Source organism: Poecilia reticulata, chromosome 20 (genome assembly GCF_904066995.2).
Source record: "Poecilia reticulata chromosome 20, P_reticulata-male-v2, whole genome shotgun sequence".
In the NCBI taxonomy this organism is placed as follows: Eukaryota; Metazoa; Chordata; class Actinopteri; order Cyprinodontiformes; family Poeciliidae; genus Poecilia; species Poecilia reticulata.
Genome location: NC_088849.1, coordinates 23,514,522 through 23,541,102, shown reverse-complemented (window position 1 = coordinate 23,541,102; position 26,581 = coordinate 23,514,522). Strand labels below are relative to the sequence as shown.

Here is a 26,581-nt window from a genome sequence, read left to right as displayed (position 1 = left end):
GAGCAGTAAACAACCTGTCATCTGACAATTTAAGGCAGTTTGTGATTAGGATTAGAGTTTAGTCAGAGTTGGACTTTCAGCCATGAAAGTGAAAAGTTCACCAACTGGAAAAGGCCTGGGAGTTTCGGGGAAGGAGCTTTTATGCATCATAAATCCGGGACAAGCTTCCAGAAAACTGCAAAACGGCCGAAACACGGAGTTCCTTTAAATCAAGATTAAAATCCCAGCTGTTTAGAGCTGCTTTTAAACCATGATAAATGGAAAATTGTCCAATATATTTGATGTTTATTGATGATTTTGATGATGTCATTTGACAAAATGTAATGTTTGTTTCTGGTTTCACAACTGGTGACTTTTTATTCGTGTATTTTTATAATGTATAGCACTTTGAACTGCCCTGTTGAGAATGATGCTTGTTTACTTTTATAGTGATTTTTTTCATCTTTAATTTTGACTTTAAATATCACAATTTAAATTTTTTTTCAATAAAATGTAAATTTTTGGGCTTTTCTTTCAATTTTATACTCATTTTTGGACCCCCATTTTTTGAACACAGGATTTTTTCCCCTTTCTGAATAAAAGTACTCAATCATAGGTCGGACTTTTCCACGTTTTTCAGTGTGAAATTAAACTACTGCAAAGAGGTTTTTCATGCGGTGCCAATAAACGTGACCTGCTCTTCTTTTCTTTGACAATTTTTCAATGAACCGTCGCTCGCAGCCTCAGGTGAGCTCCAGCAAGAAAAGCATCAGCAGGAAGTCTCAGTCAGCAGTTAAACTCACACACTGCAGAGCGTGTCGCGCTTTGTGTCATTCATTGATACGGTCTCGTGTATTTATAGGCCCAAATCATGCATTACACATGCAGTTTTTAAACCTCTACATAACAAAACGGAGACGAGAGTTGAAATCCACGGTGAGAACAAGATTATTTTAATGCAGACATCATGTTGGATCAGAATGACTGAAGACTTGCAGCTTCTACTAGAAAAATCTGTCGATGTTTGAAGAAGAAAAGGAGAATTGTTAATTTTCTAAAAACGAAAGGACATCAGAGGCAGCTTGGCTTTGTTGATCCGCCACCAGGGGGCAGTGTTGTGCAGGCAGATTGATCTCACCTAACCCCATCCTGAGCAGATCACAGAGTCTCTGCTGCCTGTCCTCTCTGTGCAGCTCTGGAGTCACGATGCCTGTCGGTGTTTGCACAACTTCTTCATGTTGGTTTTTAAATGCACGTCTTTTCACTTATTGCTCCACACGATGAGAAGATGAAGCTCAATCAGAGACACAGACTGTTTTGTAGTTTGAGGTTTTTGATGAGCCGACTATTGAGTAGGTTAAAAATACACTGCAAAAACACAAAATCGAGTAAATTTTATTTAGTTTTTGGCATTAATATCTTGGTGGATGTGAAATAAGACAAAACTGACTTACAAGTAACTTTTCAGAAAAACATTGGAGTTTGTTTTAAATGAACAATTACTTAATGTTGTTTAAATATTTTGCCTATTACAAAACATTTTCCCAAGATATAAGTGAAAGATTTTTCTTGTAAATTTTATGTTTTTTAAGATCTGAAATTTCCAAGTTTTTTCTAGAAAATTTCTGAGATTGACGTCAAAATTTCTCCGTTTTTGACAGAAATTTACTTTTTCTTTCTTTTTTTACTACAATGTCCCAAATACACCACATAAACCTGCCAGTGGAAATAGTATTTTTTTCACCAATATTAAGGAATTATTGACTTAATCTCTCATACTGTATCTTGCTGAAAAGTCACTTTTTGTCTTATTTCAAGTGGACTAAGATATTTACACTGAAATATATAAAACCAGATTTCTAAGGGATCTGAAAGTTTGACTAGGCCATCATTTCTTGGTTGATTGCAGTTGGTGCTTTCTCCTTGTCAGCATAAACAGGATTTGTTTTGATAGCACTCATTGGATGGACCGAGACCTGGAACATTGTTAAAGTTCAAGGAGCTCATTGAATATCTGGGAAGGAGATTTACAGACTTACACAAGCTGGGAAAGTCTGTTGGTGATTATTGATTATTCAATGTAGTTTTAGAAAAAGTGTCTGTCTGAATAAAGTCACTGACATCTTGTATTTGGTCCTGTGGGCGAAACAATCCCGAGCAAAATGACTTTTTCTCTCTATTCCAAACTAAATCTCAGAGTCTCCAAAGGGGAAATCTTGGATTCATGCACTAATTGTAATTACTAAATAAATTCACTTAATGGAAACATGGCAAACTTTTTCAAGTCATGTGATCAACAAATGGATGTTACTACTGGCGGAAACGACAAAGAAGAATACGACAGGAAGTGGTAGGAGGAGGATGGTTTTAATAACTTATTGTGTGATTTTAGTTGGATTTATTTTAAAAAATCTGTTTTTTAAATATTAGTGGAACATCTACAAAGTTTTGTGCACATTTGCAATGGAAGCAGAGCTTTTCCCAAGAAAATGTTTTGTTCTTGTTTGTACAGTCACAAAATGATCAATAAAAACTGTTTACACGTGTTGCAGTCAGTTGTACTGATCCACGGATGGAAAGAGGAGGAAATAATTACGGTTAAAGGTTTTGGTAATTTTAAATGTCCATTACCTCCCATTGGTGGCGCCACTGAGGCTCAACTTTACTTTCCAAGCTGGAAGTACGCATGCATGGAATGAAACCAGATTAGCTTTAAACTGGATGCACCAGCAGCTGGAAGAGCAAACAGATGAAGGTGAAGCGAAGCTGTGGCCCGGAGGAAATGACAGCAGGAACCAGAGTTCGGGTCCACGTCGTTTCCTGACAGCCTGCAGCCCAGAACAGGAGACAAAGTGTCAAAACAAGCTGCTCACTGTGGACTCTGGCTCTGTTCTCCCATTGATCCGTCTGTCCTGCTTGTCCTGTCTACCTGCCACAGATCTATACCAAAGAAAGTTGGACTTTGATGAAGCAGCCCTGGAATTCAAAGTGAATTAAAATAATAATAATAAAAAAAGATCTGAACTACTTTTCTCTTTTTTCAAATTAAAACATTTTTGATGTTTTTGCAAACTAAAAACATTTTAAATTCTTTCTGGAGTGAAAAGGCGACGGAGGCGGAAGATTGTTTCCTGTTTTGGATTGAAGAAAAAAAAATCCATGTAATTCACAACAACAATAAGAATAAAAAGATAAAAATGTGACAAAAAAATAAGTGAAGAAAAAATGTTTAGGAGAGAAAATATACAAATACACTTAAATTAAATGCTAAATAAAAATATTTACTATTACTATAAAAAAATGTTTATAAATGCTTTGAAAAGACTAAATATGTAATGGAATAAGTAAAAAAAGTTAAACTTAAACATTTTTTCACCTGCTAATTAATTTTAGGTTATAGGAGAATATTTTCTCCTACTTGGGTTAGTTGTAGCACCAGGATGGCCGTGTTGTTCTACCGTACAGCAGCAGGTGTTAAACTCATTTTGGCCAAATTAAGATCATAAATGCTCTTAAAGGGACGGTTGCGCCAGAATGTATTGATAAAACCTGATCACAAACTGTTAAAATATCAATTAATTCTTTACATTAAATAATATTATTGAACATTTTCAGTACCTCCAGGATTTTGTGATACTTTTTGTGATTTTTTAAAAATAAAAAGCAAAGTGTGTCTGGTGCTAATTTGGAAATATTTTCAACATTAACTCTATGAGAATAAATGCGACTTTTGTCACTGCTCTATAGAACACAAACTATAATAAATTAAAGCTGAGGCAGCTGTTTAGTACAAGTAAGAAAGTTTTTGACAATTTTTGAGAAAAATCTGCAATAAACTTTCAATTATGTATCAGCACAAAAAAGTGCAGGGATTTGTTGAATTTGTGTGAATTTCCATAATTCTCAAGAAACTGGAGGGACCGATTGATATAATTTGGCAGTAAAGAGATAAAAACTGCATTGATTTGATTGAAAACATAATATTTAAGCCCACTTAGTGTTCAGAGGGCCACATAAAAAGCTATGGCGGGCCAGATTTGGCCCACGGGCCTCGAGTTTGACACAAAGCTTTTAAAACAAGTCAGGAAGTCTACAGCATATTGATGTTTCTGTGTGTATTTTAAAGTGTCTTTCCGTATCACGGTTTCTCTTCTGCTAACCATCCAGTCGTGTTAGCAGCGTTAGCTGAATTACTCCGTATCGCTGCAACATCTGCTTGCAATAATCTTTGCTTTACTTTAATTTCTGCCAATGAAAATACTAACTACAGCTGAAGCGATGCGAGCCGCTGCTGAACATGTATCTCTTGCTCTGTTTGACATTTAAAGTTTACAGCAGGAGTGACTAAACCCCAGTTTAATATTACCTAAATGTCAACTGATTCAGTCATGTCACCTCACAGTAATCGTATTACTGCACAGATCTGGATCTGCTGCACTCTCAGGTTACTTAAACACAAATTTATCTTTAAATTTGTTGATTTGAAAGAATAAATTTGTGTATTTAGAAAACCCTGCTGAGTTGTTGCACTTTAGGTCATTAAATTTTTATTTTCCTGTTCAAAAAGGGATAGAATTGTTTGTTCATTTGTCTTTTTATGTATTATTGATATTGTATAGAATAAACTTAAGTGGATAAATGAAAAACCTGCGAATGCAGCAAATTTTTTATCCAATTAACCATCAGAATAATCGATTACTAAACTAATCAAAGCTGTTCATTGTCATTTATCTATTTGACTTTCTAATCTTTTCCTTTTATCGTTCCAAAGTGCATCATGCCACTTTTTTCCTCTCCTAAGTGTTTTATTGTGCAGACATGCCTACAGCCAAAGTGGCATTTCTGAAAATCCAAAGACATGATTGAAGCCATCTGTGTGCCTGCATGCCCTACTAAAACTTTCTTTCCCACCAAAGGAACAAAAAAAGTATTTTTTCGATTAAAGCTGATCTGTTTCTCTCTGTGGGAACCTGCAACTAAAATAAAATCCAACATGACGGAGCTGCACTTGTCTGTAGTTTCTTTAAATGGGCAAACCATCTGTGCCAGGCAGCCTGAAGCCCTGCGCTCTAATTGTCCCGTCTGTGGTGTTTGATATGCATAATTAGACTTTTAATAATCTTTGCTGTGCAGGTGATGTTTGCCATGAGTGCCGACAGATTTGCGTGGCTCCAGCAGGCCGTTGTGATCTCTCTAATAACGAGTCGGGGTTCAAACTTTTTCATTAAAGTCTTTCATGTTGACCAGTTAAAACAATATGTGGCGGCTGAATGTAAAAGAGGAAACATTTATTTATGGAAAGCAACATTATGTTTTAACTAACCACTATTATAGTGATATAAGGTGATCTGTTGAAAACTTGAAACTCTCCCATGAAGGCCATTCAGTCATGAACTCTGACCTTTCACACCTGATAGTCTGGTAGACTCGGTTCAATTGGGGATCAAAGTTGCACCATCTGTTACATTTTCAGCTGCTGTGGTTTTCTTTCACCCTGTACTGACTCAAACAATCTGTAATAATTAAAAACCTGTTCTCCTCCTCGCCTGTGGGGGCGCTGCAGCAAAAACCTCTGAAGACACTGAGCGGAAACTTCCTTATTCGGGAAATGTAAACAATCCACGATCCGCTTCTCCTGCTAGCATTAACATTTTGCAGCCGGTTTGGTTGTATTTACCCAGAATGCACTGTGCTATAGTCCACTTCCTGCTTTTGGAGCGGTTTCTGGTCTGCTTGGCATTCACATACACATGCACCAGAGTTTTCTTCTACTGAACCAAGACCGAGGTTTGAAGGCAGAACAGAGTTTGATTTGGGTCAGGGAATTCTGGGTAAATACAACCAAAACAGATGTGCTAGGCTAACGCTAGCTGGAGAAATGGCTTGTGGTCTATTTCCAAAGACAAAAAAAGAAAACGTAACCACTATAATCTGATGCCACTCCATTTGGTGCCACTGAGAAAAAAGGAGTAAATTCTCCCCTTGGATTTTTTCCTCTGGACTTTTTCCAGGTAACAAAATTACATCTTTGAAAGCCACTTTTATTTCTTCTTCTGTGCTTCACATATTATAAAAAAAGAAAATCTGAACCGTTAAATGCAGCAGAAAAATGTCAAGCTCTTCCTTTTCATCGGCGAAGTTAACAATAAATATAAAAATGTTATTCTTTATTTAGAAGACACTTGTTAGAAGGTTGGACTTGAAGGATGCATTGACTGAATCTAAAGACCTGAACGCTTTGCATTTATTCCTTTATCTGTAATTGTGCTTGAAGAAAAAGGAAGAAATGAAAAGGACATATGGAAGTTCATAGTTCTCAACAAATACATTCAATATAAACTTTTGTAATATTTATTCTAACAAGTGAAGGCGGCAAATACCCTGAAGCTCATCTTATGACTGAAACAGAAACAATAAAAGCAGCAAAGCTGTAAAAAATAAACAGTTTTGTGTACATTAGTAAACAAAGGCGCATATATTCAGTGTTTTGCTTTAAAAATTATCCAGTTCTGTCTGGTTGGTGGGAATCAGTTACACTGCAAAACACAAGATATTACCAAGTATTTAGTTTATCTTAGTACACTTTAAATAAGACAAAACTAAATTTAAAAGACCAGTTCCACTGGAAGATTATTTGCCTTATAAGACGGGGAAAATGCCTTATTATATGTTAAATAATCTGCCAGTGAAACTAGTACTTTCTTCTCCAATATTAAGGGATCATTGACTTAAACTTCCTAAGTATTGCTGAAAAGTTACTTGCAAGTTAGTTTTGTCTTATTTCAAATATACTAAGATAAAAAAATATTAGATATTCATCATTTTCTTTGCAATTTGTTGTCTCAAAAAGGCCAAATTCTGCTTATAAAAGCATTGAATGGTGCCACATCCAAAGGGGAAATACTTTTTACAGGCTCTGTGTGAAACTCAGTCCACTTGAACGGTTCCTTGTTGGACCTCAGAACCGACTAAATTCTTGGTGCCATGGATATTTTGGTCCATATTGACATAAAAGCCTCATCTGGCTGCTCCACATGTGAAAGGTTCTCTGTTGGACTGAGATCTGGTGACTCTGGGTGTCACTGCAGTTCAGTGAACTCGTCGTCTGGATCAGAGTCCAGATTGAGACAACTGGAGCTTTTGTGCTTTACAGAACAAAGTCTGCAGTTACGTCCCGAAATGTATTCTGTAATAAAAGGTATTATTTTATGGCTCAGACGGCCTCCAAATATAAGAATTATTCAAATATTTTCTGATCCAAAAGGAGACCCATTATGCAAAATTCACATTTTCAATGTTTTTTTTTATATAAACTTTTCTGTTTCCTGAAATTCATTTTTTTTTTTTTTAGAAATAAGTCACTGTCTTTGGTGTCTGGAGAATGAGTTGACCGTTACCTAGCAACGGTAACGACACGACATTACCTTTGCTTTGATTTGTAATTGCTGCTAGTTTTGGCCATGTCTCTCTTGAAAAAGAGATTCTTAATCTCAATAAAACACACCTGGTGCATTGGGGTGGACTGGGCTTACCTAGCAACCCCAGGGGAGCCAAGCCCCGTTACCTAGCAACCATAACGGAATTCCAGTATGTCTGTTCAGCTGGTTTTACTGCTGGGGGTGCTGTACAATGGCTGCTGAAAAGGACAAGTGTTTTGTTGTTGATTTACCATCCAGAAACCATTTGCTGCTTTCTTGTTGGTTGTGCAGAAGGCTCCGCTTCTGCTTTTCAAAGACGTACAGTTGTATAATTGCGCATCTATTTGCAGCCATGTTCAGATACGAGTGTAAACGTTGAGTTGGTGGGAATGGCCAGTAGCAGCTTATTGAGATTTAAAGTGACAAGAGGTAGTGTTTCTAAGTCCATTTATCATAAACAACTTTGGAACTTATATTTTTTCTCTAAAGTGGGTTGAAATTAATAAGTTACGTTATTTTAGGGCTTGTTTTTGAACATGAAGTTACTTATTTGGGCTTGACTTTTTTTCCAAAAAACAATTATCTCCCAGCTTCCACAATAAAGCAAATCTCTAATGGTAGGTAGAGTTTGCAGAGGAGTATCATATGTGATACGCATTACACTTTAAAATCTCCTGCATATAACCATTTAAAATAAGCAGATAAACCAGTTTTACTTGTGTCAAAAGTTTTGGCAGGAAATGAACTCCATATAGCTGGTTATCCAGTGTATCAAACCCATTTTCCCATAATTTGTATGTGGTATCAAATAGGCGAAAACTGCATTTTTTGGTGTTAAAATAGAGTTTATATTTGCTTCTGCAGGCGTTTTTAACCAACGTTTCTCCTGCAGAAAGCTGGGCTGTCACATCAACATTTTCTACTTACCAAGACGGTAACTGTGATTAAAAGCAACTGCAAGTTCATTAGAGGAACTGTCTTTAAAAACGCAAATGGCAGGATCGAGCTGAAGAAGCATTACGAACTGCAGGCCTGACGTTTGACACGGCAGCATTACTCGCACGTCCAATGTAATATAAAACGATTTAATCTCGACGCGCCGCTGATGCGGTTTGATGGGCCGGCTCGGGTTTTTTTTTTCTTTTTTCTTCTTCTTTTTTCCTGCATCGTCTCTGTGAGTTTTGTTGTGCAAGAGGCCCAGGCACAATGGCGGTGTTGTGGCATTGCTGCTAATGCCTCCTGAATGTGGCAGTGGAGGTTTAAAGAGCGCACTCAAAGGGCTCTCTGATCAAAGGAGTGTTTCATCTGTGAGTTCTGCTGCAGTGTCGAATGCCAGAGACGTGTTATGACAGAGATCTGATGTGAGGAGAGAGACGGCTCCGTCTCTGATGACCCCTCTGCACAAAACAAGAGAGAATAAACCGAGAATCAGAGCGCTAACAGCTACTGGAAGGATTACAGTGAATCCACAACAAGCCAAATCACCGCTTCACGCACAGATGATTAACTCTTTACGTCGCTCTGATGAAAAACACTTAGAAATTACGTAAAAAACAAAAGCAAAAAATGTCTAAGATTGGAAAAAAATGGTTAAAATATTAAAATGATGTCTTAGACAATGAATGACAGGCTGTCAAATTCTTACAAAAACTCTTTAGATTTTGAATCTTTAGCGTAATACGATGGCTTGCAGAAGTATTCATACACCAACACAAAGTGCTATACAACGTGAAGATGATTCTAAACGTGTTTTACATATTATAAATTTGAAAAGTGCGGTGTGAAAAAGTATTCAGACCCTCTGAATTAATACTTTGTGGAACCGCCTTGTGTTGGTCTTTCACATAAAAGTCCAATGGTGTATTTTTATTTTATTTTTGTGGTTGTAATGTGACTAAATGTGGAAAAGTTCAATGGGTATGAATACGTTTGCAGCCCACTGTAGCTGGTTCATTGAATCCCAAAAAGTAAAACTTCATGCCCTGATATAAACACATTAAAGAACCTACAAAACACCCAAAGCCATTGAACTCTAGAGACACAAGGTCAAATGTTACATGTGTGGAACCACAAGGTTCGGTCCTTGGGCCTCTCCTATTTAGTATCTATATGTTCAGGCTACAACAAGCAACGAGACCAGCTGTAACTATGCAGATGACACACAGCTCTACGTTACGATGTCACCAGGAGACTTTGAACACTGAACAGATGACAAATCCACGCATGGAGGCGTCATAACTTTCTCCAGCTGGACAAAAACGAAAATGAAGATATTATTAGAGGCCTAAAACACGATTAATCATTAATCACGATTAATCCAACCAGCAAAGCTTTTAATTGCACCCAAATCTTCAAGTTGGTGCACCAACGAGTAGATGTGGTCCTAGTTACCATGACGAGAGAAGGAACCCAGATTATCACCTAGTTTTGGATGTTTTGTAAGTAAATTTCAATTTCATTTATTTTTCAATTATGGCTGCAAAAAAAAAAACAGTCCATGGGCCACAAATGGCCCAGGGACCCCACTTTGAACACCCTCCCTCATCCTCTAGAGCTTCTATCGTACTTTTTAAAACGGTCAAGCTTTTAAAATGCACCATTCTGATCCTTTCTGGTAAGTTTTAACAGATGAGCAGCAGGATTCACATTGTTTAACGTTTTCTGAAGCACCAATATATATATATTTTTTTAGGTTAACTGTCCATGAAGCCACACTGTTAATCTTTGCTGCTTCTGCTCAAAACCAGCAGATACAGAAAAAGAGATAACAGACTTCATTTAATCAGCTCAAATAAAACAAAATGGCCGTATGGTTCTTCCACATAACGTCTGAAATCGCTGAATATTTGTTTAAAACAGAAGCATATGAGGTGTAATCTTCTCAGAAGGAGCAATAAAATCTGAATTTTATCGTCACAAGCAGAGGCAATGTTGGTCTGTTTGGAACAAAAAATGCACCTTTGGTCACTTTAGCACAAAGCTGAGAGCCATCAATCAATCACTGCATCACAGGATAGTGTTGTAATTCATCCCTTTGTGTCAGGCTTTTCTCAGTCGGCTTCTTCTCCTTCTGTAGGTGATTTTCCACACCTTAAAAGGAGGTTATCTGTGCTGCTGTGTGGGAAGGCAGAGCAGCAGTGCAGAGAAAGAGACTTTCCAGGGGGAAAAAAGTGGTTCCCATCCCCCAACTCGCCACGTCCAAATTTCAACTTCTGCTGCAACAAACGCTTCATTTAAAGATGGAGTCAATGAAACTGACCCATTTTTACATGTTTCTATACAAACCAGCTGCTGCATTCTCAATTTTGGCACAAATTTTATGCTGAATATGAACTTTGAAGTCTTCAACTGAGCATCCACCTCACAGGGTGCTAGTCAGCTCCTCTAGACTAGCGGCAGCAGCCGTTAGCAAACACTTAGTGGAACTGTGAGTCTGCTGAGCTCCTTATACAAACTACTTTTCACTCCAAAGGTCCTAAGTACGTTTGTAAACAGCAAAATGAGAGGCATTGTTGTGATGACGCGATGAAGGCGAAGTGTCAGGAAAAAATTGGAGCTTCTTAAAGGAAACCTATGATGCAAAATTCACATTTCTTACTTCCATTTGAGTCTCTACTGCGTTTAAAAACAACCCAAGCGCTTAAAAAAATCCACACCGATGATTTTTGGTAATAAGAGTTCATGCTTTTTGGTGTTGCGAAAAAGAGCCGTTTTAAAAACCTTTGGAATGTAACGACACGAATCAGCACACAATCACCGTTACCTAGCAACGCCAGTGGAATTCCGTGCCGTTACCTAGCAACCCAGGCAAAGCTCTAGTATGTTTTATCAGCTGGTTTTACCAATGTATTTGCTGTATAATGGCTGCTGGAAAACACAAGTGTTTTGTTCTTGACTTCCTGTCCAGAAACCACTTTCTGCACCTTTGCTGGTTGCACAGGAGGCTCCACTTCTGCTTTTCAAAGACATAAAAAATGTATTAAAATTTCATTATCTAAGAATAATTTTGTGCAAAAATGTAAAGAATATATTTTTTTTATTACATAGACCTATCCTAAACTTTTTAAGCTTTTCCAGGAAGCACAATAGGTCAAATTAAATCTAACTTTATATCTTGTTTTGCAGTGAAAACATATTGTTTCACACACAAAGTAGTGAAAACAGAATACCTGTGTACCAGATTTCAGAGGGAAGAGCTGCTTTTAGTCGAACTGAGCCACGGATTGTTAGGATGTGTTTTTAACACTGACTATCAATTAAACAAAGCCGATTTCAAGATTCCTCTCATTAACTTCAAAGCAGAGATCTGTGTTCGGTCAGAAAGTCAAAATTCCCATAGGAGTCTCATGAAACAAAAGGAGAAGCTGCTCATTCGCAGAGATTAAAAAGTAAGATAATCAAACATGCGCAATAGTTTATGCTTTCAAACATTACTGAAGGTGAATTTGTCAGAATTTACATTTCAAACACAATTTAGCACAAAAAACAAGGATGACTGACATCTACAAAGCTGGAAGTCTTTCTATTATTTATCAAAGTAAGCAGTTAGCACATAATGAATTAATAAGGCAATTGTGTGTAAGTGAGAGTTTCCATTCAGCTTCTTTTTGAAATGTACATTTGACAAATATCACAGCCTTTTCTGCAGCCAGACTGCAAATATTCATGGACTCTTCTGAAAAATTAATGAACCAACACAAGAAAAAGTTACTTAAGATGCAGAAAACAATACAAATAAAACTAAAATCTAATTCGTCACTGGGCATCACTTGATTTATTTATGGTTAAACTCTATGGTTATAACCAAAATTAACCATATTTTATTAATTTCTCAACAAATTTAAGGACTTAAACTTTATACATTCCTGGACTGTTTTGTTTCAAGCAGATGGAAGTACAAATATGTGCACATTTTTTAATAAGAGGTCCCCTTTAAATGTGACAAAAAATAATAAATCTGTAAAGAAGAAAACTGCCTTTTCCAAATTTCTTCTGTTCTGTCTGCATATTTGTAAACAAAGCTGTTTAGGCCGCCTGCCCATTGAAATATGAACATTTCTTTGGGTAATTAGAGGAAATAGAATAAACTTTTCTGCATTACAGCTCCAGGATATTCTGACATGGAAAGCTGCACTGACAAAATAACCTTAATACTCATCTTTTTAGATTAGCGAAACAATGCCTGAGCTGGAAGGGGCGAAAAAAAAAAGAAAAGATGACTGCCGACCTGACAGGGAGCCAACCTGAAAATTGCTTTTGGATTAATATATTTAAAATATGCATTCACATATATCATTTACCTCAGATGATGGGCTGGCTGTAATTTTCTCTGTAAAACCAGACTTGGCCGAAATGAAAAAGGAGGTCACATTAATGTAAATGTATTTTCTGCATTCAGCTAAGGTTTTCATCCAATTTGGTTTCCAGTAAAAGAAGTCAGAGTCCACTTTCTGCTCAGGGGCTCAATTTAAGACACACATGCATACACACACACACACACACACACACACGGAGAGAAAATGAGTGGCAGAACAATGCTATTAGTTTTTACAACCATTCTGAGATTATAATGCAGTTCAATTCAAATTAAAAAATACAAAAAAATTAACATAATGCATTTTATAAGTTTCTTTAAAGAGTTGTGAAAGTAAGTATCTCCAGTAGCAGTCTGTATTCCAGCTACTCTGGTTAAACTACTGTCTGAAGACACTGTTGTTGTAAAACATGAAAACAGTGAAAATGCAGCTTTTATTTTGATAATCCATTTCTGGTTGTTGGCAAGTGAATTTTTATCCGAGTTCTAAGCTAAATGTTTAAATATAAGGTAAACATTTGTAAACTAACAATTTAGTTTGCTAACAAAATATTTAGCTCCAAACTAGAATAGAACATTTAATTTTTCTGAAAGAAATTAATCTTCAACACACCTATAAAGTATTCAAAAAAGACATAAAAACAAGGTAAAAATCATAAAGTTGTTTAAATACCGTTGCTGTTAAACGCTGTAATTGTGGTTATATTGAATGACTATAATATTTATCTTGCTAACTAAATGTGGAGCTACATATTGAGCTTATTTGTGAATTAAAGCAAGCTGGAGCTAATTTTAGCTTGATAACTAAATATTGAGCTAAATATTTAGCTTGCTAACTAAGCATGGAGCTAATTATTTAGTTTGTTAACTAAATACTGTACATAAATAAACATCTAGCTAACTTGCAAAAATATTTAGTTTAATAACTAAATATGGAGCTAAATATATGTGAAGCATTTAGCTTGCTAACTAAGTTAGCCGATTAAATATTTAGATAAATATCTAGCTTGCCAACTAAATATGGAGCTAAATATTTAGATTACATGCTAGATATTCAGTTTGCTAGCTAAATATATGCTAAATATTTGGATTTCTGGTTGAACATTTAGTTTGAAACTGTTAAGAGAATGGTGAAAATATGATTTTTTTTATGACAGGGTGTTAATTTTTCACTGTAATTTTACAAACAGCACCTCATATTCTTTTCATTTGTGAACAATAAATTTGTATTTATTGACTTTTAAGTAATTATTCTGAAGGCAGTTGGTTGGTTTGCTTTACATTTAGTGTTAGAAGAGAAAAGGGAGTTAAACACAAATTTTGGGGGGTAAAATATTTAAAATGCGTCATTTTACTTCAAGTCTGAATCCCTGTGTAGCTCTATAGTACATGCTATTAAAATAAATACATGGAAGTTTGTTATTGTTGTGTGGAAGAAAATGTTTTTCACGCTTTAAGAAGATTTGATGTATCTCCTTAAATGTTGTTGAGATGAACAAATGGACTAAGGAGGAAAATAGGGAAACGTTTCAATAATAAATAAGGGTATCTGGGACAGAGTCCAGCTATGGCCGCAGGGGGTTTGTGTCCCAATATTTCAGCCATAAAATGCATCTTTATCCCCACTTTTATTCCACAGAAACTCTCCCACCAGCACAGCAGGTTGGCTCTCTGGATCGTCTCCATGAAAAGTTGAAAAGCGAACAAACAAACACGAGTCGCCACCATGTCGTGGGAGTTGAAAGAGAAACAAAATGGCCGCGAGGTGGTGGTGTGTTTTTTTTTCTTCTCCAGACTCTTGGAGGTTGATTGAGCGCTTAGAAGATAAGCTCGGTGACATTAGATATCCCGGTGGGCGGGGGAAGGGAGGTTAATCTCATTCTCGGTGATGATGTATCCGAAGCGACTCTTTTAGCCGCTGGTGTCGTCTCTGAATACTCCTTGGGTTCCAAGGGCAGCGGGAAGTGTCCGCTGGAGCCGCTGCATTGATTGCTCCGCGATTTGATTAAACCCTCGGCTCTTCTCCAAATGTAAGACAATAGCATTGAGATAATCCCAACTTCCCTCCTCAGGTCAGGAGTAATGGGGTTTAACGACGTAGCTGTGCGCTCATGTAACACCTCTGGACACTTTTGAGTCATCCCAAACTTTTACAAACTGTTGGAAAAGAAAGAAATCGCACCACACTGCAAAAAGACAAACGGTAGTTTTCGTCTAGTTTCTATCACAAATATATTAGTACGCTTGAAATAAAACAAAACTAACTTACAGTTAGCTTTTCAGCTAGACATAGTAGCCTGTTTTAAGTCAGTAATTCATTAATATTGATGAAAAATAGTCCCAATGGCAGATCATTTGAAGTTTCTGCTCCCAGTGACCCGTTTTAAAACCGCCCAACTGTTAAGCGACGGCCCCGTTACCTAGCAACCCCAGCCAAGCCGTTTCCTAGCAACCACTGGGAAACCCAGTCCCGCTCTGCCCCTACATCTAGCTGAAAAGTTACTTTTGTAAAGTGCACTAAGATATTTGCACTGAAAACTTGACCAAAAATATTTGGTAAAATTCCCAGTGGATCCCAAATGGCTACAAAAACAATTAAGATCTAATATTTAGTAACAAATCTCGAGGTAGATAATAACTGCTTAGTACTGATGAAAAAGTACAATTTCTACTTGCAGATCATTTAATTTATAACAAGATTTTTCCCATATTATAAGTGAAATGGAACTATAACTTTTTAAATAAATATTAACAATTAGATTACTTAAAAAACCGCATCTATGTTGCTGAAAATTTACTTGTAAGTTACTTTTGCTTTAATCCAAAGATATTTGCACTAGAAACTCGACAAAAACACTTGGTAAGATTTTGTGTTTTTGCAGTGCAAGTACTTTATCTCTGGAAAGCCTGCGTTTTATTTGAGTTTACTTTAGCTGTACACTGGAAAAACATAAAATCTTACCAAGTACTTTTGTCTAGTTTTCAGTACACTTGAAATAAGACAAGATAAATTGATGGTATTTTTATTTAATTGTTAAACTTTATTGCGAATAGTTTAAGTGGCAAACCAAAAAGGCAACTGATTTTAGGAATTATAGGCTTACAACAAGCTCCTATATCATTTTGAAAAATTTGTTTTGTCTTACTTCGAGCGTACAAAGATTTTTGTACTAGAAACTAGACCAAAGATACTTGGTAATACTTTGTGTTTTTGCAGTGGAAGGAGAAAACTCGCTCCCGGATATACCAGCGTATCCCAAATGGCTGCAAAGATAATTAAGATCTAATATTTAGTGAGGAATCTCAAGGTAAACATCTCAACGGCCCGGCGGTCTCTAGTGGGTCATCTCATCCCAAAGGGCAAACTGTTAAATAGGATCCAAGTTCATCCTCTGAAGCCCGTGGCCAACATCTTTATTGGCCCTCATTAGCAGCCGTCCTATACAAAGTTATTCACTCACTGATTACAGAACCAAGCTCAGGGCAGGAAAACCGCAGCCCGGGAAATCATTAATTGATGATCCTGCGTTTCCAGTCCTGCTTAATGTGTTTCTCCAAGCAGGAAGTAGAAAGAGCAGACTCAAACCAACAGCTTTAGTTTCAAACGTCCTCCCCTCCATGAGGTCTTTTTTCCTGGCGTTTCTTCTGGAAATGACCTCATTGTAGATTATTCACTTATTAAGGCCCTTTTTGATATGAAAAAGGAGAAAAATTCCACCAAACTACTCGAATTTTTTTTTTTACTTTCTGAGTTCAAAAAGTGAAAAATTTTGAATAAAAAAATCTCAAATTTTGAGAAAACAATGTCTCTCCTTCGTTCCCTCCTTCTTCGCTTCCCCCAACCCCCACCTCTCTAACGACACGTCAGCCCCCCACCTTCTGTCCTTCTTCTTCTTCGAACCTCTTCTAGCCCCCCAGTCCGCCACCGTTCCGTCGGCCCCCCATTCTGACTCTTCGGTATACTCTACCCACCTTGCTCTGACTGTAACAGCGGATGACTAAAGGTTTCCTGTATTCTCAGATTGAAAACTTGTAAGCACTCTTAAGGCCATAATCATCCGCTCCGGTAGGTTGCAAAGTTCTGCTGAGGAAACGCATCCAGTTTTGACACTTCTGACAAGGTGGTGAGAAAAAATCCTGATAACACCATCAGGCATGAGTACTCAGAGGTCTGTCGTGAGTCGGAGACAGGTCCTTACTTGGAGATCTGTCCAGACTCGGAGACCGGTCCTTACTCTGAGATCTGTCCAGACTCGAGGCAGGTCCTGACTCTGAGATAGGTCCTGTCTCAGAGTCAGGACTTAACTCTGAGACAGGTCCTGACTTTGAGGCAGGTCTTGACTCTGAGACAGGTCCTGACTATGAGACAGGTCCTGACAAAGACATCTGTCCAGACTCTGAGACAGGTCCTGACTCAGACATCTGTCCAGACTCGAGGCAGGTCCTGACTCTGAGACAGGTACTGACTCAGACATCTGTCCAGACTCGAGGCAGGTCCTGACTCAGAGGCAGGTCCTGACTCTGAGACAGGTCTTGACTCTGAGACAGGTCCTGACTCTGAGACAGGTCCTGACTCTGAGACAGGTCTTGACTCTGAGACAGGTCCTGATTAAGACATCTGTCCAGACTTTGAGACAGGTCCTGAATCTGAGGCAGGTCCTGACTCTGAGGCAGGTCCTGACTCTGAGACAGGTACTGACTCAGAGACAGGTCTTGACTCTGAGATAGTTCCTGACTCAGACATCTGTCCAGACTCAAGGCAGGTCCTGACTCTGATATAGATCCTGACTGTGAGACAGGTCTTGACTCTGAGACAGATCCTGACTCTGAGGCAGGTCTTGACTCTGAGACAGATCCTGACTAAGACATCTGTCCAGACTCTGAGACAGGTCCTGACTCTGATGCAGGTCCCTTCGCAGAGTTCTGTCCTGACTCTGAGATGGGTCCCTACTCTGAGACAGGTCCTGACTCTGAGACGAGTCCTGACTCTGAGATGGGACCTGACTCTGAGACAGGTCCATGCCCAGCTAAGCGTGGACTAAACACAACGTTTGGTCCACTCTTGGTGGGTTCTTGCCTCTCTTCTTTGTCTGAATCATCTCCACAACAATTAGCCTTTTTGATGAGCCCCCATGTCTTTTAAAGAAAGGTGTCTCGGAGATTGATTTTTCATGGTCGTGCCAGGGTTCTTCTGAAGCACGCTACATCCTTGAAAATCACTATTGGGTTGTTGCTTTTTATCATCTTGAAGAGCAGTTCTCTAACTGCATCTTCATTGCCCCAGAGAAGTTGCAAGATATCTCGGCAGACTTTTTTTTTTTTCCATTTTCTCATAAAAGACTAAATCTATGTCTTTCCAGATTTTTGGAGCAAGCTTTCTCTGGACAGGTTCGGTGTGCTTCATTTTGTAAGCCCCATAGCTAATTCTGTAACTAGACTTGTAAATCAATCTCCAAAGAATGTTTTGCACCATAACTCTCCTTTCGTCTTCTGTTCCACGTCTGAAACCGAGAAAAAGTGCACTCGTCCTGAGAGCTACTTTTTTAAGATGCTATCATTCAAGATGATGGACAACAAGACCGACAACAAGAATTTCTAGCCTGATGTTTTTGCTGATTGGCGAATCGAACACAGTAGATATTATTTTTTCTTGCCCTTTTCTGTATGACACAGGGTAAGGTTTCAGAGCCCGGTCTCTTCTTTTTAGAGCAAACGTCCTCAGCCGAGGAAGTCTGCTCTTCACAGCAAGCTGCCCCAGCTGCCCGACATCTGTCCTGACTCTGAGACAGGTCGTGACTCAGACATCTGTCCTGACTCTGACATCTGTCCTGACTCTGAGACAGGTCCTGACTTTGAGGCAGGCCCTGACTAAGACATCTGTCCAGACTGAGACAGGTCCTGACTCTGAGACAGGTCCTGACTCAGACATCTGTCCTGACTCTGAGACAGGTCCTGACTCTGAGACAGGTCCTGACTCAGACATCTGTCCTGACTCTGAGGCAGGTCCTGACAAAGACATCTGTACCGATTCTGAGACAGGTCCTGACTCAGACATCTGTCCAGACACTGCGACAGGTCCAGACTCTGAGGCAGGTCCAGACTCTGAGGCACGTCCTGACTCAGACATCTGTCCTGACTCTGAGACAGGTCCTGACTCTGAGACAGGTCCTGACTCTTAGGCAGGTCCTGACTCAGACATCTGTCCTGACTCTGAGACACGTCCTGACTCAGACATCTGTCCTGACTCTGAGACAGGTCCTGACTCAGACATCTGTACCGACTCTGAGACAGGTCCTGACTCAGACATTTGTCCAGACACTGCGACAGGTCCAGACTCTGAGGCAGGTCCTGACTCTGAGGCAGGTCCTGACTAAGACATCTGTCCAGACTCTGAGACAGGTCCTGACTCAGACATCTGTCCAGACTCTGAGGCAGGTCCTGACTCTGAGGCAGGTCCTGACTCAGACATCTGCCAGACTCTGAGGCAGGTCCTGACTCTGAGACAGGTCCTGACTCTGAGACAGGTCCTGACTAAGACATCTGTCCAGACTCTGAGGCAGGTCCTGACTCTGAGGCAGGTCCTGACTCAGACATCTGTCCAGACTCTGAGGCAGGTCCTGACTCTGAGACAGGTCCTGACTAAGACATCTGTCCAGACTCTGAGGCAGGTCCAGACTCTGAGGCAGGACCCCAGCCGGGGCAGCTTGCTGTGAAGTTTGCTTCACAGTCGGGGAAGATTTGAAGAGGTACGCGTCGAACTTATCGTACTCATTCTCATCCTTGTAACTACTGATGTCAAAAGTGATCCCAGGAAGTATCTTGTTGAAAAGTTTTTTCACTCCTGTCGTGATCAAATAACCTGCCCCAAACATCAGGGGAAAAAACATGGTGGTGAATCCGATCTGTTGCATTGTCAAAACACTTGTCCAACACGGTGCATCAGAGAGATGCTTGGATATAACCTCCTGTTTTGAGATGACCTCATCATTGTCATTGTAGCTATGACATCATTGTAGCTATGACATGGTATGGAAACGGTCCATACCATGACCGTTTCCATAGTTTCATTGCTATGGAAACGGTCAAATCAATTCTGCATGACTCAAACTATTAACCCTTTGCAACTCCATCACTTAATCATTCGAGGCGCCATGACGGACTTCAGAAGGGTATATTTCAGGAGGCTAGGGATTAAAACCACGGATTTTAAAGGCTAAATATTAAGTTTAGATTGACAATGGTATATTAAAACAATTTAAGTAGGGTCTTTCATCATTCTATCAGGTTTAAAATTTTGAATCATACTTGACTTAAAAATATCTTGAAAGTAAAATTAAATGTAACTTACAAACATTTACTGCTGCTGCTGTTGTAAATTGTGACAAGAAATTTTGCAATTTTTTTTACTTTTGAGCTCCACAGTCAAATTTTGGAGAACAAAATTTCTAGAAAGCTTTTGAGATTTTTTTTGAAAATTTTCCACTTTTAAAACTCAGAAATTTCCTTGTTTTTCTATAAAGTTTCTGAGATTAAATATAACATTTCTGAGTATTTTTCTAGCAAATTTCTGACTTTTGGTGCTCAGAATTGTCCTTGTTTTTTCTAGAAAATTTAAGATTATTTTTCACTAACAAATTTTTGACATTTGGAGCTCAGGATTTATTTCTGAGATTAATCTCAAACTTTTTTAGCGGACACTTTCTCCTCCTTTTTTAAATTTCTTCCTATAATAGCTCCAAGTCGTCGTGGTAGCAGGTTTGGCGCCTGTAAGACAATAAAACCCTCCGCCTCCTGATAGGAGAGTGATTCCTCTGACAGGTTGGGTTTTGTGTTTCTGGGAGAGCGATCTAATTTAGATGCAGTAAAATCAGTGATCCTGCTGAGGTGAGACGCCTTCTTCTTCTGCTGAATCTTTTTTTGTCTCAGCTCCAGTTTTCCGCAGCTTTTCCCGTCATCGTAGCTCACTCCGTTAATTTCCTCGGAAGCGCCGCTGAATGCTCCCGTAATGACGACAATTAACCAGGAATCGCAGTAATATTAAAGACCAGAATCAGCGCGCATCAGCCAACTCTGAATGCTAATTGACTTGATTGTTATTAATTTTGACATTACATTCTAATTAAAGATGGTAAAACACTGATATTATTTTCTTTTCATTTTATGCTGGGAGATTAGGGAGGCCATTGATCACACCTGAATAACTCGGTGTGTGTGTGTGCATGTGTGTTGCTAATTAAAGACCGAGATTGCAATTAAGATAATGAGTCCAAGTTTTTAATTGAAGCACGCAAACATGTTTTTTTTAACCCTGTCAGTCAGAAAAGATTCACAAGAAGAGTTTAATACATGGAGACATCCTGAAATAAAAATAGAAACCCCAGTTTTTCTGTCTCTGCTGCTAAAATTGGTTATTTTGGGTGGAAAGTACTTTAAGCAGCAGTCCAATTTAAACACTCACGCCACCTCATATCGTCTGCCTGTCTTTTAAATAGTTTTGTTTTCCTTCATTGTCTCCCTATCTTGTGTTGCAGGCGCAGCATCTCCACCCGCCACTTACAACCCGTCTCCAGGGCAGAATCAGACAACCCACCTGCATAGCGCTCTTCCAGGATCCGCTCCATCCAACCAGCCTGCAACAAATCATTGCTCAAGCTGTTTAATCTCACCGAAGAGGCTGAGTCTTTTCCTGCTCTATTTCAAACACAAGTTGAATCCATTTTTCTTCACCAGAGCTTCGGCTCAGACTCTGAAAGAACATTTTAAATGAGACACATTAAGGAAAATTCACCTTTTGTAAGTTCTTTGTACTTCCATTTCGGTCTTTATTCATTCTAAAAGCAACCAATCAGCCATTTTTCACAATAAATTAATGTTTTCTGGTGTCTGGAAAATGGGCCGTTTCAAAAACCTTCGGATTGTAACATAACAAATCAGCAGGCACTGACCGTTGCCGAGCAACCCCAGCAGAGTTCCATCTGTTACCTAGCAACCCAAGCTGAGCTCCAGCACGTTTGGTCAGCTAGTTTTACTGCTCTATGTGTTTGTTTGTTTATTTAAGTCAAGTATACACTGCCAAAACACAAACTCCTACCAACCCTATTCGGCAAGGTTTTGTGTTTTTGCAGTGTCCACAACTACTTGCTAAATTAACTGAAGCTATATATCATAAAGTGAATTGTATTGATTTTAAACAGCAAACGCACAAAGTCTTACCAAGTATTTTTGTCTAGTTTCTAGTGCAAATACCTTCACATGAAAATAGATAAAAAATTATTAAAAAGCAACTTTTCAAATACAGGAGCTTGTTTTAAGTTAATAATTCCTTAATACTGATTTAAAAATAAGTTAAAATAAGTACAGATTATTTCACTTAAAACATGGGAAAAATGTCTTATTATAAATGAAATAATCTACCGGTGAAACTAGTACTTTTTTAAAATCAGTGTTAAGGAATTGCTGACTTAAATCCAGCTCCTATATTTGGCTGAAAAGTTACTGATAATTTAGTTTTGTCTTATTTTAAGTGTACTAAGATATTTGCACTAAAAACCACACAAAAATACCTTGTTAGATGCGTTTTTGCAGTGTAGTAGGTCACTTCTCCATTACAGCACAAGACCAATTATACTATCACACTAGGTTATTAAACTTGTTATATTAAGCCATTAATTATTCATTAAACTCATTGTTTTACTTGGTGATAATAGTGCAGTGTAACACAAGAGGAAATCTAAGTTTTTTAACATGTTAAACAGGTGTTATCATGACAAAACTCTAATAAAACTGTTGTGGTTTATTAATACAGTGGAACAGAAGGATGGAGTAATATTTGAAATATTTCAGAATTATTTATTGTTTTCCTGTTTTGCAGCTGAAGGGCAGAAAGCTGTTTATTAATAATTTGATCTGTTTCATTTTTGTTAGCAAAGTTAATGCACACCTCATCGACATCTGTCCAACCATGAACTAATTCAATCTTTTCAAATTATCAACATGTTTTTATTAGATTTTTCAGTCGAATATTGTTTTGTTCCTGCAACTAATGATTCATTATTTCCTTTGTTGCTTTAATGGAAACACTATGAATGTCTTTGAAGTACCTTGAGAAAACAACAGAGCTATGTTTGGGTGTTATTTCATATTTTTCGCCTTGGATCTCCTGCACATTCACAACCCGACCTGATTTTTTGCTAATGAATGAAAAGTTGGAGTCCATGCTGGTTCCAGACGTTTCTGCACCGTGACGTTGCGCCGCAGTTGGAAGGATTCGACCTAATTAAAGGGAACGTCCTGATGCAGCGGGGCATCCTGACGTTGTTCCTTTGATTGGAGTGGCAGTCAATTTATTACCGGATACGGCCGGCCAACATTTACCTCCGTACAGCGGGCCTCTCGCTTTCTGTGCCTCGTGCAGCAAATGTAATTTGTCATTCATTATGTATTATTTTTTTATTTTATGTTAGCCTCAGTGGGTCATCGTAGCTGAATCAGAGTTGATGTGAATGAAAATGTGACTCTGAATTTAGGTTAAAGATGTTCATGAAATGTAGTAATTTACTGCAAAACACAAAGTCTTAAGTATTTTTGTTTAGTTTCTTGCGGAAATATTTTAGATCATTTGAAAAAAGACAAAACTAACTCAGAAGTAACTTTTAAGCAAAAATAGCTTGCTTTAGGTTTTTAAAAAATTACTTAGTATTGACGAAAAAGTACTATCTCCAACAGGATTACGATTGCACAAAAAACAGAGCACATTGCTGCCAAAAAACTTAGAAATTTTTAGATAAATCTCACAAATTTTATTTTAAAAAAACTCAGAATTTTCTAAGTTTAAAGTGTAAAATTTATGAGAAACAAACTCAGAAATGTTGAGATTAATTTCACATATTTTATTTTAAAAAACTGTGACATTTTCTAAGCTCGAAGTGTAAAATTTGCAAGAAAAAAAAATCCTGAAATTTTGATCTTACAGGGAAACTAATAGTTATTTAATAAATATTGATCAGTTATTGACTTAAAACAATCTTGCTGAAAAGTTACCTGTAAGTTGGTTATTTTTGTCTCATTTGAAATGTACGAAGGCATTTGCAGTGGAAAGTAGATCAAAATACCTGGTAAGATTTTGTATTTTTACAGTGTAGCTGAATCATTGGCAGCTGCTATAAATTGCAGGTATTATAATATAGATGAAGGTTTATGACTATATTGCACCAGCCATTTTATTTGGACGTTGCATTTTTGGTTAGCTACCTAAAATATTTCCACTTAAAATGTAAAAGTTAAATAAAAAGACTATCAGTTTAACTCCTTTAAAGTCAGTTTTGTCTTATTTCAAGTGTACTAAGATATTTGCTTTAAAAACTAAACAAAAACCGGATTTTCTAGAAATTCAAGCTGGAGTTTGATTGAAGCGGACTAAATACAGAATCTGTGGCAGTGATAAGATTCAACTTTGATTTTCTTCTGCACATCTTCCGTCAACAATCTAATCTCTTACGGGATAACAATGCTGCAAGAATCCTTTATTAGTGCACTTCGGATCGTTATCCTGCCTCGGCGTAGAGGAACTCGGGACGTCTCTCCTCCGATGCTCAAACCTAAACAGAGTGGCATATTTATGGATATAAATATGTTATTTTTCTCTACTTGTCGTTGTTGAGCAAATGTGGGCAGCTGAGGCTCGGTGTAGAGGCTTTGATCCTCCGGTAGGAGAATGGGTGGTTCACCCTTCAGTCCTGTCAACTAAGAATAAAAATGCTGCATATGTAGAAAGCAAGATTTTTGGGTGAACACACACAAAAAAAAATGCTGTGAAAAAGCAGTTTGTAGAGGAAAAATAAGGAGAGAAAGGTGCCCTACAAGTGTGGGCTATTTTCAAAATGCAGACTGATCAGAACGGTGGGTGAAGGTATAACAGTAAAGGCAGCAATGCTTATGGTGGATGTGTTTCCTTATGTTATCATTGTTCAAAATTTCCTCATTTCTTCTTTAAAAGTTCATATAAATAAAAAGGTACCACACAAATTACAGCAATTCATTACACAAGGTTTGTCTTTCAGTAGTCATAGTAATCTAGTCCCTAACACATAATGTTACCAAGTACTTTTGTCTAGTTTCTAGTGCTAATATATTATTACACCTGAAATAAGGCAAAATTAACTCAGAAGTAACCTTTCAGTAATAGGTAGTCAATAATTCCTTACCATTGTTGAAAAATACTTGTTTCACCGGCAGATTATTTCACCTACATGCGGGAAAAATGTCTTATCTTCGTTCCTGCTGCCACCAACGGGCCGTTTTAAAAACGTGCTAATAGTTAAGTCACATTCGACGTGCCCTCCGCCGTTACCCAGCAACCTCCCCGAAGCCCAGGCCCGTTACCTAGCAACCTCCCCGAAGCCCAGGCCCGTTACCTAGCAACCTCAGCGAAGCCCTCTTTTTTTTCTCCAGAAACTTCCGTTCTATGCCAAAGCAGTTTGACTGTCAGAAAGATTAACGGCAATAACATTTCAGTAAATTATTTTAACATATTTTATAACAATGATTGGAAAACACATTAGATTTTATGATAAAATATTATTTAAAATTTATGATTAAAAAAATTTATTTGTCGATATTTTTATTTTTTTCCACTTTTTTCCTCATCTTCTCTCCAACCTGCAGCAAAATTCAGCATAGGTGTCTGTCTCTGTGTGATAAGAAACTTTAACTTTAATTTCACTGTCTTTTAAAAACGGTCCAACCAAGGACTAGGTTTGCAAATTAGCGTATGGATAGAAGTCCTGTAACAATGGTTACTCTGTTTTTGACATGTCACATTATTTAAAGTGCTACCCTTGATTAAATGAATTTGAATTGAAAACTCATGGATGCATACAATCAGTTTCAACTGCTTTGTAAATGACGTACCAACTCTTCACTTTAATAATAAGATTCTGGTGACTGGGAGAGTATTTGCTAGTTCGGCAGTAATTACTACAGTGAATATCACTGATCATTTTCTTACCAATTGCCTTCTTCTCAAAATTATTACAATACACTACTGGTGTCTGAACAAGTATTTACCTTTTAGAAGATAGCATAGCATATTGAAACTAACCACTGCAGAGATGTATTCAATTATGAACAGAAAAGACATTTAAAAAAATTATATGTACAAAAATATGTATACATTTTAACTGGAATAAAGGTAATCGGAGAGTTCAGCACTCAACTCCATTGTTTGAGATCCTGCCGAACCGTCTGCACAGTTGAAACATCTGTTCGTCCATCACGAAAGCTTTGTGCATTTAAATTAATATTTCACGTCACGCGTACTCAATTTTGCCTACCAAGATGGCCGTCAGCTACACAGTTCCACATGAGAACAATGTATTACGCTGATGGATCAATTCATGGGAAGCACAAAACTTTGTCCCAGCTTTCTTCTTCCTAAAATGTGAGGACAAAACAACCAAAAACAGCTAATTTACAATATGGTAGGCTACCAAGATGGCCGTCAGCTGGCGTTCTCATAAGTGTGACGCCACATGAAAACTGTGTATGGCGTTGAATGAAATTATTGGGAAGCCCAAAACTTTGTCCCGGATTTCTGCTTCCCAAAATTTGAGGACAAACCAACCAAAAAAAAGAAAAAGAAACTAAGTTACAAAATGGCAAACTGCCCAGATGGCGGTTTTGTTGAACTTCATTTCCAAACATTGCTTTGTGAACCTGTTTTTCACCAGATGACTTTTTCCGTGTCAAAAGAAAGAGGCCAACATGAATCTTTTTATAACGCTGTTGAAAACATGCATGCTGGTAAATTAGCTGGGTTTAAATTGTCACTCAATCAGACTGAAAATCTCCACCAAGCACGACCTGCATGTGT

At 37.9% G+C, this 26,581-nt stretch overlaps 2 long non-coding RNA genes across 2 annotated transcripts; both read right to left on the bottom strand.

Annotated features, from left to right (window-relative positions):
- Nucleotides 1-911: 911 nt before the first annotated feature.
- On the bottom strand, nt 912-25,108 carry LOC103456696 (uncharacterized). The gene is made up of 6 exons (XR_532296.3): nt 24,915-25,108; nt 24,209-24,308; nt 21,302-21,457; nt 2,611-2,807; nt 1,118-1,347; nt 912-993 (listed from the first exon to the last, which is right to left on the bottom strand). It is a non-coding gene; the product is annotated as an uncharacterized LOC103456696 (long non-coding RNA).
- On the bottom strand, nt 14,321-15,121 carry LOC108165679 (uncharacterized). The gene is made up of 2 exons (XR_001776008.2): nt 14,981-15,121; nt 14,321-14,897 (listed from the first exon to the last, which is right to left on the bottom strand). It is a non-coding gene; the product is annotated as an uncharacterized LOC108165679 (long non-coding RNA).
- Nucleotides 25,109-26,581: the final 1,473 nt, after the last annotated feature.